Source organism: Papilio polytes, unplaced genomic scaffold (genome assembly GCF_000836215.1).
Source record: "Papilio polytes unplaced genomic scaffold, Ppol_1.0 DF823923.1, whole genome shotgun sequence".
Lineage (NCBI taxonomy): Eukaryota > Metazoa > Arthropoda > Insecta > Lepidoptera > Papilionidae > Papilio > Papilio polytes.
The window spans coordinates 6484513-6502179 of NW_013525281.1; the positions used below are offsets into that span (position 1 = coordinate 6484513).

Genomic DNA, 17667 nt, shown 5'->3' on the forward strand with positions numbered 1-17667 from the left:
TACTTTTCAACTACATCTGTATCAAATATATTCACGGAAAGAAGTATTTTCTATAAATATTACAATTTTCCCTTTACTGTATTGCGCAAGATGTTTGCATTATTTTATCACAATATCGTACGATAAATCATTGCTTTTAGAATTTTAATTGGTGCAGTGGAAGAAATTTTCTGCAATTAGTTAGGTCATTGAGCGAATGACTCAAGGTAACGGAGAACTAAACAAGACTGATAAGTGTAAAAACGCACACACCTTCGACTAAACTATCGGACAAGTCGTAATATTTCTATGATCTGGTATATAGGTTCGTACACTAAATACTCGGTTTATAGTTGTGCAACTAAACAGTTGAATTAGTTGCGAAACAATCTACAATCGATCAAACTCTCAACATAAATATTACATAATTAGCTTTCGCCCGCGACTCCGTCCGCTAAAAAAACAGGTGAGTAGCCTATGTGTTCTTCCAGACTATCCTCTACATCTGTACCAAATTTCATCGAAATCCGTTCAGCCGTTTAGGCTATATACTCTAACAAACATCCATCCGTCTAAACTTTGCATTTATAATATTAGTATGAAGTATGATATGATTAGTATGATTTTAATAGTTAAATGAATATAGTCACAAAGAAAAGTAGTTATTAGGGTAGTGAGGTATACCATTTGAGATAGGGTTTAGAAGAGATGGACGGATTACGTAAATACGTGACATGATAAAGAGAAGATAAGAGAGGAAATGAAGACTGAGATGACGGAAGATAGATTCAAGTAAGTGGAATTAGGACAGGCTGATGATGATTTAGATATAATTTCAATATGAAACTATTGAATCAAATTACATTGCATCATATTTGCTAGATTATTTTTTTGCAGTCTAACGTGAAATTGCTCTCAGAAACTCAAACAAAAAGTGTAGGTATTATGAATAATGAACTAACAATGACGTAGACAATAAAGTGAAGAGATAAGAGGACAAACTAAACCGCGCTTTCATCCTTCTGTAACTAGACGCTTCCAGTTACAGGAGAAAATCCTTTTCACTAAAAAGGGAAAAACACACAAATCTCACTGTTATTATGAAACTTCGGATAGATGTATAGATATTTGTTACTACGTAAATCAAGAATAGTTGGTTTTTAATTCCACGAAAAGTCGCGACATCTAAATTATAGATAAAAATGTACACTCTACAGAATAAAATAAGTAACGTAAACATGTGTACACGTCTTATTAATTGACCTAAAGATTTAATTATGGTATACGTAATATAAAATGTAATAACAATTCACAACGGAAGACATTTGCGGAAAACCACTATATAGAACTGCAATCGGAAATTTGTTAAATCATCGTGACCGGTTCGCCGCTGGCAGGTGGCGCCACTATCGCTCACAGATGTCAACGTTTCCCGCCATTTATCATTGATACAGATAAAAACAAAATTATTACCGATATGAGATATAAATAAGATAGGTATTTTTGATAGAAATAAAATAACATTTGAATAGTTTCTTTATTATTCCGTTAACCTATTATCTAATAAGAAATCTCTTTCAAGTAACACATTATTTTGATTCATACTTATTATCTTACTAATATTATAAATGCGAAAGTTTAGATGGATGTTTGTTAGAGTTTGCTGCTTAAACGGCTAAATGGATCTCGATGAAACTTGGCACAGATGTAGAGAAGATTCTGGAAGAAGACATAGACTACATTTGTTTTTTTAATTCTATACAGACGTAATCACGGGCGAAAGCTAATAATAGTTACATATATTTTTTGCTATATCCGGCATTTATTAAAGCAAGTTGCGCCAATTATATGTTAAGGAATATTTTCAATGCGTCAAATAGTGTAATTATCCCGTTGTTCTTTGTAATACTTGAATTAGGTTGTTATAACAACCTAATTTGTTTCCTTTTGTTTTTGTTGCTTATGACTCAAATGAATAACCTATGTGTCAGGATATAATTAGTTTTTCTAAGGATGTAAGCTTCCTTTATTCATATTTTTATTTTTAACATGATTCATAAAAATTATGTAAATTAGAAGTTTTTCGTAACATGGTATAAAACGCAAGGAGATTACCAGCTTGATGTTTTCTTAATTAAATGAAATTATGAATGAAAAAAAGAAAGTTGTCTATGTTTCCGGTTCCTTAGTAACAATTCACTGCGTTATAGAAATATTACTCTGTGACATAAGGATGTTGCGAAAGAATTTTCATAGAATTTGTACCTACTATTTTTATTGAAGATCATTTGAGGTTCGTGTACGCGATGTCCTTTAAGAGCCATAGACAATTTATACTTTTAATAACCGATAAAGAACTAATCATAATTTAGTTTTATTTTTAACCTATAAAGCCAGCCAGTTATGTTTTAACCGATACTATTTCGAATCGATTCGCATACCTACTTCTTAAATCTCGTTTGAAGTTTGTTCTTAATTGATAAAAATGCTAATCGAAACAAAAAATGTGACAGTTTTAATGTTTAAATTGACAGACAGTTGATCTGACAGTTAACACTTAAAATGTCTTCATGGTAAATGTCCCGTGTTAGTTAACCGTTATATGATACTAATTGCGAAATACAAAGTGATTTGACGATTTGCGTTTTTTTTTAATCGTCAAGCTTCTAGTTATGTTTTGCCATTTTCAAATTAGAATGTATTCATGGCCTCTAAAGTTAAAATTAAAATGTACTCTACATTTCGCATCATATTATTTTACTTTTATAGGTGACTAGCTTTCGCCCGCGACTCAGTCCGCGTGGAATTAAAAAAATATATAAGTTAGTAGTCTATGTTCTTCCAGACTATAATCTACGTCTATGCCAAATTTCATCGCGATCCTTTCAGCCGTTTAGGTTACAAACTCTAACAAACATCCATCCATCCATCCATCTAAACTTTCGCATTTATAATATTAGTAAGATGTTAACTTGATTTGAACTACAAAACTCGAATTGGTTCGATTTCCTGTTGACCTAATACAGGGAACTCCCCTAACTTTGACCTGGGCCACACTAAGCAACACTCGAGCTAGCCCTACCAACGCTGCAAAGATTAATACAAAGCAGATATTCTAAAAGTTTTCGATTGTTCATGAATTGAACGAATGAATATTACTAATATTATAAATGCAAAAGTTTTAATGGATATATGGATGTTTGTTAGAGTTTATAGCTTGTGTAGAGGATAATCTAGAAGAACACACAGGCTACTTTTTTTTTAATTCCACGCGGAATGTATTGTGGGCGAAATAATCAGTTATAAATAATGATGTTTCGATTGTTATTATAAAACAATTTATTTCAGTACGGGGGCGGTCAGCGTTCTCGGATATTATTGTTTATGTAACATTACTTACGTTAAACGATTGTTAATTTCGGAATTACATATATTCGGAATAGAGGGTCAAGGAGAATCGTAGGCAACGAACCATGTCTACACGTGTTATGCTGCCTTAGTCATTCTAACTTTATTATTATATACAGTATTTTACGACGTGTCTCTACAAATATACCATTTAAATAATTCATTCATTCGTCATCTATACTTAGGGCCTGTTTCTGTCCTGTCCTTTTAATTTTAATCCATTTTTCTTCCCAACCATGCTTTATAAGTGCATTTGACGATGTAGGAGACGCATAGGAAGAGGAAATACCGTCTTTACGTGATTCGCCTAAGTCGATTTAGGTAAGGCAACGCATCGTGGCCAATTCAAGTGGTGACTCGCTTGTTTACCATTTCATATAAAAAATACTTAAATTAATAGTAAATTATAAAAAATCAACGGAGTCGAGTTTCCTAAGCTTGTTCAAGTATGCAATCTCAATTGTGATCAGTGTTTTTATTTCAACTCTCGTTATATTATGTTAGGTTAAATTTTACACTTGCATCATAAAATTATGCAGACATCAAATATTGACAAACCAATGTAATGTGCCAAATTCGTAACAAAAAGATTTGCATATCGTCAAACAGATTTTGTTTGAATCTTGCAATAACATCTTTAAGATAAACACGATGCAGTTGTAAAATATTATTTTTTGTGTCTATTTTTTTTGCTGTCATTTTCTGATGTTAACGTTTAAATTATTTAATGTAGTTTTTATGTTTTATTTAACAACAAATATGGTTTATTTTAAATCTTCAATGTTATGGTAATATTTGATTTTCAATAAAAAATTAACGACTTGTCTATGGATTTTTTGTATCTGGCTGGAATGCAGAAATATATTTATATAGTTATAAAGAAGAAAGATTTGTATTTTTGTACGTATTAAAATAACTCAAAAAATAATGGGCTGATTTTAAAAAAATCTTGGTTTAGTTTGATTTTAAAAATTAGAAAGGTAATTTATCTGTAAGTAACGTAGTCAATGTTTTTTAAATTCACGTTGGCGAAGTCGCGAGCAATTGCTAGTCTTTAATATTTTTGTGACTGTTTTTTTTTTTATTTTCGCATATTTGTATTCAATTAACTATTTCATATTATCGCAATAAAAAACAACGTCATCATCTCAAAAGACATCCCCACTGAAGGGTTCGGAGCCTACTCTATTAGGGTTGCCATAAGTAACTAAAAATGCATTTAATATTGCAATTTATTCTTTGGTAGTTTTAAAGCATCTTTACTATCTTGGTTATATTAGTTTTCGCTGTTTAGGTTTACATGATTATTGTATTGCTTACTTGTTTGCCGACTACGGGACAACTTACGGGACTTTATAAACGGTTTGTTAATATTTAACTATGTCAATACATTGCAAAAAAAACTACTTCATAACCGTTGCTATTTATCATTCGGTTACTATTTGAAATGTATTTTTTTTATAATTATCACATTTTTGATAATATAAAAAAACCCGGCGATTTATACAAAAAAAATATCTGATATATTTATTAGAATTAAAATTGTAATAGACAATAACATTTTTTTATAACGCCAACAAAACACCGATGTGAGTTGAAGGTCATCCAGACCATTTTGTTTTTTGCTCAGTGGCGCCAATTTTTTTCGACGTCGATCATTTATCTGTGGGCATCATTTAACAGTTACATATTAATTTGTTTGATTATTTATGTCTACATCGATTCCAGTTTTTTAATGTGCAAAAAAACAAAGACGTTTTATAAAGTGGATACTACATATAAATTTATTTTAAATTTGAGGTTATTATGTACGACTTTTATCATCTATAACCTATCAATTTTTTTTCCTTATATTGTTATGGAACTCTTTTCATACGAAGTGTTATTTATAGAAAAATGGAAACTCTTTATAAGGTTTATACATAAAGGAAAATGCAAATTAGAATGGTTACTATAATAATTGTGGGTTTAAAGTTTATACAGTAAACACAGACTATTTGATTTCGCAAGTAAACTCAATATGAAAGCTAAAATTTAAATTGCCTTTGTCGATTAGCAGCGATGTATTGGGATGTATTTTTATAAGTGACTCTAATGTATTAGATAAACTTCTTTACACGTTCCATAACTTGTGTAATAATTTTATAATGCACTTTTAAATGGCTCTTTTTAAAAGTAAATAAAGATCTTCTATATAAAATAATTTTTCGCATCGTATATACATAATACGACTTATGAAAAAAAATATTAATTTAATTGATCCTGACATTTCTACTTTAACAAAATTAGTCTGAAAAAAAATGCTTTGTAATTTTGTACAACAAAACTGTCTATGGTTTGTTTGAGCTGTCAAAATCTGGCGCGTTAGACGATCTTTTTTTTTCTAACCAGCCAGCGCTGCAAGGGCTTTACGTCATCGTCTGCGCTCGCACGCTGGCCGCCCGGCGTTCGCTGAATTGGACTAAATTAAAAAGTCATATTAAAAAAACATAAACGTCAACCGCAACGTGAACGCGCGAAAGTTTCACGACCTATTATAATTTATTTGTTATTTTATTATGAGAAACGAGGATATAAATACGTATATGAATCAGTTGACACATAATAAATCTTTATAGAATCTCTATCTACTCGTATACTAATATTATAAAGAGGAAAGATTTGTATTTTTGTAAGACATAAACATAAATAACTACTGGACCGATTTCAAAAATTCTTTCACCAATAAATGGCTACGTTATCACTGAGTAACGTAGACTATATTTATAAAAATGTTATCGCGCGGACGAAGACGCGAGCAACAGCTAGTCCTTTATAAAGCCACGCTCAAACTCCAAATTCCTTTCAAATTTCGACGTGTATCTGATTACGAACGACGCTTACGAAGCAAATTATTTAAGACTAGCTGTTGCTCGCGACTTCGTTCGCGAGAAATAAAAATAAAATACCCTATGTTACTCACAGATAAACTACCTTTCTAAGGGTGAAAGAATTTTTAAAATCGGCCCAGTAGTTTTTAAGTGAATCGAATACATACAAAAACACAAAAATACAAATCTTTCCTATTTATTATAATTTTAGTATACTCGTAGATTCGTTTCAATATTTGGCCGTTAATTACGCAGATCATAGACAACGTAAGATAATTTACGATTAATCAAAAGTTGGTCTGAGTAAGCATATTGCGCGTTAGCTAGTCAATTGGTTCGTGTTCTAGATCTACTTGTGCGGTGGCAGGCCGCCAGATGTCGCGCTTGGATCCGCCTGTTAAATTTAAACGTCCTTAAACTTGACTTAAAAAATAAACGAAACAACATTTGACAGTATATTTTAGGTCATATTGAATACAAAAATTATGTCGCATCCTGGTTTTGATATGACTAGAAAATATACGGTAATCTATACTTGTATACTATTAAAATAAAGCGTAAACAAACACTTCTTTGTTGCCTAAGATGTCAGTAATTACAGCATATTTTTGAATAATTCTTTTTTAATAAAAAGCCCTACACTTACTCCAGGCTTTAGGTTATATAATTTCACGCTATTAAACTTAGGAGGTAAATATTTTGATAAAAACCCGAATGTGGGAAAGATACCATACGATACGAGTTGCCAGCATCAAGGAGCAAGATTGCCATAGTAAGGTCATTGGTATTTTGACATTTGCAATTGAGAATTTGATAAATGTAAACAATCAAATACAATTTTCATAATTTCATGCGGATGAAGTCGCATGGGAACAGCTAGTTATTAACTATATCTACATGGTCTTTAGAACGGTAAATTGTTAAGTGATTAGACATACAGGAAAATCTTTACCGATAAAAATTCTTGGTAAAGTCTATAGCTATTGGGGTCATATGCCATATCTAAGTGAACAGAGTAAAATGAAATCAATGTTACGTCATGCAACGTACGAGTCTACGGCGCGACCGACAAAGTTAGAGCGGACGCACACCTGAAATAAACTATCGCACAACTGTTGTGCGATTGTCGATTGTTTAGCAATTTAAATATAGTTGCACAAAAAATCTTAAAAGAATCAAAGCGACATTAAACAGTTATGCAAAAGTTTGGTTTCAGGTGTACGCATGCTCTTAACATGGTGGGTAAAAATGGAACTAAACTTAAATAGATCATTTGTGCCCCCTTATGAATGCCAAAAGTATACCTACAAGATCCTTTACATTTCCGGAATGTCTAATCGCGATGACAGCGCCACCTCGGTCAGATAACTTTGTTAAACTGTACTTGAATTGCTACAGACTACGGTACAAGAATGATGGACGCCAAAATGTTATTGCATCATTATTTTTGAAGACAATTAACACTTCTTTCGCCTTAAAAGAATGTAAATGTAGTTTTCATGTGTCGCAATAATTTTTATTGAATGAACAAACGAATCGCATTCTTAAAAAAATGCTTCGTCAAGGAAAGGTTTGCGTGTAGATTATCTAGTTTTGCGTAATTTTTATTTGCATGTATCTGTTATCCATCTAAACCCACGGTATTTCTTTTAGTTAATAGTTAAGACATTAAGATAAGAGGACAATGTACTCTTGATATATTTGTACGTAACACGGTGTGTGGTAAGTTTTATTTTATTTACTGATTTAATGGACTTTATGGTTATTTATCAAAGAGGTCTAAAGTATAGACGAGGCGATGAACAACGTTTTTTCATTTTCTCTGAAAGGTACTATTTGTCAAGTTTGGGTCCACATCGTGTTCCTGTATTGCCATGTAATAAAACCTTTTATAAAATTATAATTAGCTCTTTGATTTTTTATTTAATTTAAATACAATTAATAACAATAACATATGGTTTTATGAAACACCCTATAGATAGAGTTTAGTGGTGATTATATGAAAAAGTGAATTGTCAATTTTTCCTTATATTTACTGATATATATTTTCATCAAGTTTGAACTACCCTAAGTTAGAGGTTTAGGCTTCATTTTTATAAAACATAATTATCACAATACTGGTTAAAAGACATTCGTATTTTATAGTTCGGTTCGGTTTTTCCAGATTTTTTTTATCTTAATTAAAATGGGTTCACACGTCACACCGACACGATACTAAGAAAAGTTAAATCGGAACCAAAATGTACCTAATTTAGAAGGGGAAAGAGTCACTTTTAGATTGTTCCTTAGTACATGATTCACCGAAGTTTCCAATGACGACAAATTATAAGAAAAGTAGCCCCTTTTAAAACCATTCATACGGAAATAAACTTTTTGCGGTTGCAAGTTAATTTGTACTAATTTTAACGATGTATTTATATCTAAATCTATTTTAAAGTGAACGTTGGTAGCTCGGGGGTTTCAGCACTTGACTTGCAATCCTGGGTTCGAAACCCAACCATTTACTAATGTGATTTTGAAATTCATATGTACATAATTTACCCGACGCTCTTACGATGACGGAAAACATCGAATGCAACCTGCACATATCTCCGTATAAATTCAAATAGATTTGTGTGAAGTCTACCAACCTGCAGTGGGACAGCGTGGTTGACTGTGGCCTAGTCACCCCTGACTTAGGGTAGGCTCAGAGCCCCTCAGTGGGGACGTATAGTGAGCTGATGATGATATTTTAAAGTAAATAAAAAAAGTAAGTTTGAGGATTAAGTTCATTTTATAAAAATGGTTATGAATAAATAACGCATACGCCTCACGGTCCTTTTTAGTTGAGAACTGATATTGTAAATGCGAAAGTTTAGATGGATGGATGGATGTTTGTTAGAGTTTGTAGCTTAAACGGCTAAACGGATTTTGATGAAATTTGGCATAGACGTAGAGGATAGTCAGGAAGAACACATAGGCTAATCATTTTTATTTTTTTAAAATTCACGCGGACGGAGTCGCGGGCGAAAGTTAGTATATAGATCCTTCCACATTTGTTCTGATAATTTTAAACTTACAAAGCATAAATAGAATTCTCTTGTTACGTTTGTGACGACAACAAACAATTAATGAACTACACGATGACATAATTCGTCATGTGACGGATGCCGTATTCCATAAGACCGCGTACACACTGTTGAATAAAACAAACACAAATAATGCTTTATTTGTACGTGAACGGTTTTTCATTATATTTATGGACCAATAACATATTTACGTTTCACAAATCTCACTGAAATATACAGATTCTGTATATTATATTTACATAAAGGCTGTTACACAGTTCTTAAAATGAATACGATTACAATCAAAGGATCAAGGATAAGAAATGAATTTGAAAGTAGAAAATAGTACACCTTGAGTTATTAAACAAGTTTATGTTGAAATTAATAAATTTAAACCCACCTTTATCTTATTATTAAGGGAAAGGAATATTAATTTTAAAAAATAAGTGTTTTTTTTTATAATACTTGCCTCGTGTGTCCTCTGCCTTATATCATAAAATCGTCACAGAGTAAATAATAGCAGAGACTTTTTAATCTCATCAAACAATCCGCGATGTTTCACGGTTGTTCAATATGTATGAGTTTTACATATTTGTCAATGCCATCTTTTATCTGCACATCTTAAATAGGAGTCATCGCGTACAATTCTTGTAAACATCTGTGGACAACTTTTAGTACATCACTTATTTCAAAGAAGACAGTGTGATTTTTTCCTCGGGTATGTATACATGTTTATTTTATTTCTGTATATAGTCTAAATTTATTGATAGATTTTAAAGATTCCTTTTTAAAGGTACTGTAACGCTATCATACTATTATAAATGCGAAAGTTTACAAGGATTTTTGTTAGAATTTACAGCCTAAACGACTGAACGGATCTTGATGAAATTTGGCATATATGTAGAGCATAGTCTGAAAGAACACATAGATTTACTTTTGTTTTATTTAATTCCACGCGAACGAAGTCGTATGCGAAAGTTAGTTATTAATAACGCAAGGTTTGGTCCCTAGTTTTTTCTTTTCATTTTAATATTCAGAACAGATTGTGCATTGAAAGTCATTTTCATATGTTTACATATGTAAAAAATTACCATAGTAATGTAACCAGTTATTTAACTTGTAATGATATAAAACAAGAATTTAAAACACAATTTTATTAGTTGCAGAAAATCACCACAACATGGAAATATTTCGTCCATCGAATGTAAATTTTTCCATGAAAAATTCTTCATTTCTTTCACACAACTGAATATTCGTATATGTCTATCCCTTTTGTGTGGATGCATACAATAGCAAGGGTTTTTACGCGCAAACCCAACTTAAAATAGCACTAATTAACCTTTTGCACATAAACTCAAAGTCTTAAATGCAACGTCAAAAGTTGCATCGTAAAGTTACACATGATTGCATTTTATTCGAGTTCAATGACCTTCGTAATAAAACCTCTTTGGATCACTTAAAGAACTGAAAATACTGTATTTAAGAGAGTCCTCTTAATGGTTTAATAGATGGTAAGGGATTGAATCATTTTTAACAACAATCGCCGATACATCGTTCCATTTCATTAAAAGTTTATATTTAACTTCATATGTAAAATAGATACGTATTTCTGGAATTAACAGTAAACGTAGAGTCAAAATCATCATCATCACCAGCTCACTATACGTCCCCACCGAGTGCTCGAAGCCTACCCCAATAAGTGGTGACTAGGCCATAGTCAACCACGCTGGCCAAGTGGTTGGTCGACTTCACACATATCTTTGAATTTATTCGCCGATATGTGCAGGTTGCATCACGATGTTTTCCTTCGCCGTAAGAACGTCGGGTAAATTATGTACATATGAAAATTCGAAAAATCTAAAATCAGATTGGTACACGACGGGATTCAAACCTAAGACCTGTAGATTACATGTCAAGTGTTCAAACCACTGAGCCACCGACGCTCCGAGAGTCAAAATATTACACTACAATGCATCTTATTTACTAATTTTATAAAAAAAGAAAGTTTATTTGAAAGGAAATTATTTAGTAAGTATCGAAAAAATCTAAAAGATATCGAGAAAATTGGACGCTTATGCTCTACATCTATGCCATATTTCATCAAGATTCGTTCACTATGTACACAAAATATCTCGTTTTTAGATATCGATTAAGCTTTATCGATTAATCGGTTATCACGTTGGTATGTAGATAATGGTTATAAAGGTTTCAAGTTGTCTACACGTCTAGGATACGGTTCAAGTGAGCGGCATTTCAAGGCGACATCTGACAACTTCAACGAGGGTTGTACTTGTATAATCGTGAGTTTACACTGCCATACGTGTATAAAAACATCTTTCAGATTTCCCTCTCATCTTTCTAATCTTACTTCTTACAAATATAACTAGCTTCACGCGACTCCGCCCGCTTGGATTAAAAAAAAACAAAACTGAGTAGCCTATGTGTTCTTCCAGATTATCCTATTCGTTTATGCCAAATCTCATCGAAATCCGTTCAGCCGTTTAGGCTACAAACTCTAACAAACATCCATCCATCCATCCATCCTTCTATCTAAACATTCGCATTTATAATATTAAGTATGATATAAAGTTTAGATGGATGAATGTTTATTAGAATTTGTAGCCTAAACTGCTGAACGGATTTCGATGAAATTTGTCATAGATGTAGAGGATAGTATGGAAGATTATATGAGATACACTTGCTTTTGTTTTTTTTTCACACGACTGGAATCGTGAGCTAAAGCTATTTTGCCATAAAGAAATAGAGATTGGAATCTATAAATTGAAACAAGAAGATGCTTAAAAAGGTTTGAGGTAAACTTTTGTATTCCTATATCGTACGCATGGAAATAAAAATAAAAAAAAGTAATTGTGTAGTCTATATGTGGACATACTATATCTGTACTAATTTTCATTCAGATACCTTGAAATGTTCTGGAGTAAATTAATAATATCTATCCATCCAAACTCTCGCTCTATTAGGAAGATTGTTTACATAGTTTTCTGTGGTGCTTATGTATTTATATATTACTAGCTGTTCCCGTGCGTTATTTTATTGTTTACATCTGTCAAATTCTCAATTGCAAATGTCAAAATACCATTTAGCTTACTATGGCAATCTTGCTTCCTTGATGTTGGCAGCAACTTATGGTCTCTTTCCCACATTAGTGATTTTATCCAAAATATTATACCCAGTAAGTTTAATGGCGTGAAAACATATAGCCTAAAGCGTGACGTAAGTGTAAGGTTATTTATTAAAAAATTAATTATTCAAAAATATGCTGTAATTGTCGACATCTTAGGCAACAAAGAAGTGTGTGTTTACGCTTTATTTTAGTAGTGTAGACTATAAATTTTTCGTCAATTTGAATGCTTCACAGTATCTGTGAGTATCCGATTATTTTAGATTATAGTTATCTGAGACTACTTTGTCCGTTGTATAATCTTATGATAAAATACTTGACAGACGCGTGGCTGTGTTACGTCTAACAAATGTCTTGTCTAACATAGAAAAGTTAAAATAAAAAGCTTAAAACACACCGTAGAAATCTTTTAGAATAGCACCAATCATGACTTTATCACAAAATTTACGTGTCTATTTATAAAAGTTTATAACTCTATGATCGGAAATAATTAACATGTGACACTAATTACAATACTAACGTACAACTGTTATGCGATTGTCGATTGTTTCGCAACCCATTCAACTGTTTAGTTGCACAAAAAATCGAGTAGTGTGCACCTTCATATAAACTCATAGGAATCAAAGCGCGACTAAACAATTGTACGATAGTTTTGTCAAAGGTGTACGCGCTCTCTAAATATTCTCGCGATTGCCTATACTAGTGATAGGCAATCGCGAGAATTTGAAACATTATTATTTCTTTGCGTAATTAAAGAAATAACTTTATTCAACGTTATAACGAACGTAAAAATAATTTCTCTCCAAAAATTCACACACAAAGTCTAAAACTATAAACCTTGACACCTGCGTTGCATAAAAAAGCGGTCAACTTGACAAGGCTGTAAGCGAAAAAAATGAATTGTCTATTCTCAGCGTAGACATGCTAGAGACGTATGCCAAGAGAGCGCTTGAATTGCATCAGACGGTGTCGCAGGTAACTGGCAGGCCCTCTCACCCGAAATGTCAATATAGTGCGACCAAATTAACTGGCCCGGTTGAAATATTGTTCTTGCCGCATTTCAATCTATCTGACATTATGTCAAACCAAGTTAGGTATATAAAATAAGACATTAGACAACTACATTCTAGAAGGATCTTTTGCGCGCATTAAACTTTAAAAGGGGACACTAACGTGCTATTGTTATTTAGTTTCACTTATACCCACCGGGTCAGATTAGTTTGTCAGACTGTACTTAGTACAAACACTGTTAAAGCACAGACATAAACTTGCTCAGTACGATTCTAGAAAATAAATTAACACATTGAATTACTTATTTTTGTTAATACTTATTCGTAAACAAGAACCAACTATGACTTTTTTACACACTGGGAAATGCGTGGTTTTTCTATTTACAGAAAAAAAAATAACATTTTCCTCAACACAAGTAGAATTTAAATGATGTATCAAGTGGGGATAATAATTATTCAATTTCTTAATCTTCAACTCGAAATAACAACTTTTAAAATGTATTTGCTGGTTATATCTTTAAAAAACTATAGAAGTTAAATTCGCTGCTAATATATATATGTAAAGCCCACTAAAGACGTAAATTTTTAACTGAACAGTTCGATTGTTTTAACAGGCATATAATTTATTCTAAAACTTTTAAGTGTAATTGAAACACGATAGATCCTTGTTCTATTACTAAATCTCAACGTTTCATGTTTTCTACCTTATTAAGGGTAAGGTAATGGAAAAAATCTTAAAGTGTATAAACACGGGAAAACAATGTCTAATTTTTCCGTCAGACGAACAACAATATAATTATAGAAAACGACAGACTTTTATTGGAAGGAAACGTTCCAATCATACAACTTATATTATAAAATTTCCATCACACAGGTCAATTATAAAATCGTTTCACAAACGGTCGCTACCGAGTTGCGGCCGATGAAACCCAAAGTAGAGGTCAATCGTTCTGATGCCTCACTTTGGTAGACAACAGGTGGGAGATGGGCGACTTTTTACTAATAAAAAAATTGTAGGCTTTCGAGTGGACGCGTGACGTACGCGTGACGTACGGCGGGCGCGTCGAGGCCCGGCCAATGGCGGCGTTTACCGCCCCATATATACTTGAACCGGCGACCGACCGACTCAAAGTTTAAACGCACGCTGTTCAGTTCGCACGAGTGTGTTCAAAGTGACCGTACCCGCCGTCCATACTCGCCGTTTGCCGCTCGCCGCTCGCCGCCCGCAGTACGAACGCGCGAAAGTGTTTTGTGTACATCGTTCTCTACAGTATAAACTGTGAGTAGAATAATTTTCACTGTATCTCGGCGGTCGGCGACGTGTCCACCGCGGCCGTAACCCGACGCCCGCGGCGCGGCGCGCCTGTTGCCGCCGGCTCCTCTTCCACATCTGATTACGTCGCGGTCGCGGTGGACACGCGTGTGACATACGGTTTTTTTTTTAAATACAATACCGGCCTTGATTTTTTATAAGCGACCAGTGACATAATACAGTTGCATTCGCAACCGGCCAGTAACTTTGTACATTTTTCGGTAATTTAAGTTTTATTGCATAAGCGTCTTATTTACTTTATATTGGTTCGGATTATGAGGAGATCGGTTGTTATCTGACCGCGATCTCTTTTATCTCTTACGCGAATCGGGCGATAGGCGATAAACGGGATAAAGTTATCTCGATGATATCTCATATCCCGAGAAAGGTAAACTTCTTTTCTTATAATCTGTCACACTTCATAGTTATCTTGGGATTTATCTAAGAATTAGTACCGGATTTAGAATGGATATCGGAGTATACTTGTTTGATAAATATTGACATTTCATGCATTTGAAAAATAAAAGGTGCAGCGTCAAATCCATGGATACGAAATTGAACGAATCAATGAAAAAACTTTATAACATGTGATAACTGATTGTTGTGAACAATTTGCTCAAAAAATGACATGAAGTTTCTTACAATATCAAATTTAGACAAACCAAAATAATTTTAAATCTTATATTTGGCATTTGAAATTTAGAAAATTTCATTACAAGCTCTATTTTCTTTATACATGGGTTTTTTTACATGTGTGCTCATAATTGTAGTCGTGTAGAATTAACATATACCTCTTATCTAATGTCTCAGTAATCCAACATAACCTGGTCATACGTGAGTAGCGTGAAAGAATTTTGATAACGCATTTTGACATCACTTTGATCTTGTACGGAATATTTTCCTTTCCCTTACATTGTAATGACACTTTCTAGAACAACGTTGAAAATTTTCAATATCAGTGTCTACAGAAATATATCATTACAAGCCGACGCAAGCGACTCCGTCCGCGTGGAATTAAAAAAAATGGTTAAATAGCCTGTGCATTCTTCCAGACTAATTTCTACGTCTGTGTCAAATTTTATAGAGATCTATTCAGCCGTTTAGGAAACACCTTCTAACACACTCTTCTATTAGACATATGCAATTCCTAATTATGAATAAGATCTCAATATTTTCGGATATTATGAGAGAGGTCACATGATGTTTGTTTCATTACCAACTTAATAAACAAAATGTAAAGTGGGAGTTAGAGGAAAGTAAAACTGAAAGATATATTACGAAAGTTTTACTTGATAATTTTCGATTGTCTAAACTCTTTTATTAGAAGTATCATAGTTATTAAATATTACGTTTTTAGGTTATGCATTTGATCCGTATTAACATGGTCGTTATATTTGTTAAACAATTATTGGTTTTGAGTCATATATGAATGTGGGACGGACATAAGTCTGTTTGCTTTTTGCATTAACATTAGGGTTGTCTACTTTGTAAAAGTTTTTTTATTACATACCTCGGTTGTTTTAATATGACGATAATATTATTGCCGATTCTATTCTGTCTTAATAGGTTTTGTCTGTGATTTGTAAGCGAAGATTTAAAAAACTTAGTAAGCCTATGTGTTCGTCTAGACTATGTTCTACATCTGTGTTATATTACACCGAGATCCGTTAAGCCGTTTTGGAGATACGTAGTAACATCCATCCATCCAAACAATCGTATTTAAATTATTTAGTATAAGTAAATATTATTTGGTTTTTTATTTTATTTCAAGATTAAAAGTTTACTAAAAATTGTGGTTTAACTGAAATTTAATTAAAATTCGATTATAACAGAAAATATGATTTTCAGAAATGTTTCAGTAATACGAAATAAATTACCAACATTAAAAAAATAGTTACATGGAATAATTTCATGTTCAAATTAGTTGTAGCATGTTTTATTTCTAAATAAAGTACTTGATATAATAAATATTTCTTAATATTCCTGTTAACTATCATTTTCAATACCGTCGTATAAAAGACATCAACGATATACTATCACTGATTGAAATTTTTACCAAATAAATATAATTTTTTTTTTTATATATTTTGTACTAGCTGTCCCCATGCGGCTTTATCCGCAGGTAATTATAAAAACTTTATTTTATCGTTTACATTTGTCAAATTATCAATTGCAAATGTCAAAACGACATGACGTGATGAAAATCCATGGCAATCTTGCTCCCTTGATGTTGGCAGCAACTTATGGTCTCTTTCCCACATTAGGGTTTTTATTCAAAATATTTACCACCTAAGTTTAATGGCGTGAAAATATATAGCCTAAAGCGTGAAGTAAGTGTAGGGTTTTTTGTTAAAAAAATATTTATCCAAAAATATGCTGTAATTGCTGACATCTTAGGCAACAAAGAAGTGTGTGTTTACGCTTTATTATAATAGTATAGATAATTAATATTATGTTGACATTTTAATATTACTGAGGATACTTAAATAAATGTAAAATATCTTAAATAGAATTAGTTAATTTAAAATTAACTTTACTTTAAAATATCGGTTAAAAGATTTTAAACATTTTCATTAGTAGAATTCTTAACGTGATTATTTGAATTGAGGTTATAAATTTCATGTTATTTTCGACTTTATTGTCACAAGGATAATGAATCCAATCTTGTTACAGACATTCTATTAATCTTAAATTACGCTTACAATGTTGAAAGTTTTCGCCTTGACATATAATTAAATAGGAAGTAGTTAAGTTAATTTAAATCAATTTTGCACAATATAATTACACGAATAGTTTAAAATTAATACATAAAAGACTACTACGAGAATAACGGCCGATTAATGAAACGACTACAGAACAGCGTACTTAATTTCCAGTAAAATTTACACAACTGACTGTT

The 17667-nt window shown here is 32.3% G+C and overlaps 1 protein-coding gene across 2 annotated transcripts in view; it reads left to right on the forward strand.

The window, feature by feature from the left end:
- Positions 1-17667, forward strand: part of LOC106102423 (ion transport peptide-like) — a 49171-nt gene that overhangs the window by 3651 nt on the left and 27853 nt on the right. The window contains exon 1 of one of the 2 annotated variants that reach the window (XM_013281895.1): positions 14571-14735. The exons of the other annotated variant lie outside the window; for it this stretch is intronic. The gene's annotated coding sequence lies outside the window, so the exon portion shown is untranslated. Of the gene's footprint in view, positions 1-14570; positions 14736-17667 lie in introns of those variants that run through there. 2 annotated transcript variants of the gene reach the window in all.